Below are 1,068 nucleotides of genomic sequence, written 5' to 3'. Positions count from 1 at the left end.
TTTTTAATAAGGATTTTCAGTCTGTAGATACATTAATATAAATGCAAGTTGTCATGGCATTGTAAAATGAAAAGTTTGTAGTTGCACTTTCTGATTGGTTGGATTCTGAATTCGGTTAGTATTTACAAACATTTCTACAACTTACAAGTACCAGTTGGTTAACATTTGTGACCATAACAAAAATACTTAACTACCATCCAGTTGATTCCTACTCTTAACGACCCTGTATAGGTTTCCAAGGCTATAAAATTTTACAGTAGGAGCCAGTCCTGCAGTAGGCTTAGCCGGAGTTGACATTCAGCAGGCTATTGAGGGAAACGGGCTTTCCACCCTAGAACCTTGGCCTGGTTTATCCATAACCTGGTGGAGAAGACTCCGGCAATGGTAAACGCTGCCGTGACTTGAAGCCTTAAATGGCCACAATTTGGTATAATGCCGAGGTGGAGCTGCTTCCTCCAACCCTGAAAAAAATAGTCTGTAGTGTTAAAACTGGTTGCTTCAAACAGCTCACAGTTAAGGATGCTCTGCTGAATGGTTTTGTGGCCACTGAGGTGTGGATGTGGTTTTATATCGGCGAGATCATAGGCAAGCATGGCATCATTGGCTATGGTGTTTGAAGACCAATCTTTACCCTCTGATTATATTGGTTAACTATTTGTTCTTGGACCATATGTGATCAGACTGCTATCTGAATACAATAGATAATTATGAAATTGGAAAAAAATAAAACAAACAAAACCTCAACTTTACAGGAGAAGGGGGCTTTATTTTTCCTCCCGACGAGCAGTTGGTGGGTTTATACTGTCAACTCTGGTTAGCAGTCCAGTTCTGATCCTACAGCATCATCAAAGCTCTTTAGAATCCCTCTCCTTTTTCTATATTGTCTCAACAGTAAGATACTCAGTTCACACTTCTATCCCCTGACATGTAGCTTTGTATCTTCTTTCCACAGACTATGATCTCTGTCTTCCTCCAATGCCTGAAATAAAGCATTGTGAACATTCAGTGAAGGATAGTAATAGTAATGAGAGCAACTCTGCAGTTTCTTTTAGAAGAGGAAAGGACAAT

General features: G+C 39.7%; 1 pseudogene; it reads left to right on the top strand.

The window, feature by feature from the left end:
- Nucleotides 1-53: 53 nt before the first annotated feature.
- Nucleotides 54-617, top strand: LOC102815713 (annotated as a pseudogene).
- Nucleotides 618-1,068: the final 451 nt, after the last annotated feature.

Source organism: Chrysochloris asiatica, unplaced genomic scaffold (assembly GCF_000296735.1).
Source record: "Chrysochloris asiatica unplaced genomic scaffold, ChrAsi1.0 scaffold00717, whole genome shotgun sequence".
In the NCBI taxonomy this organism is placed as follows: domain Eukaryota; kingdom Metazoa; phylum Chordata; class Mammalia; order Afrosoricida; family Chrysochloridae; genus Chrysochloris; species Chrysochloris asiatica.
Note: the sequence above shows the minus strand (reverse complement) of the source record. Positions and strands in the feature narration are given on the sequence as shown.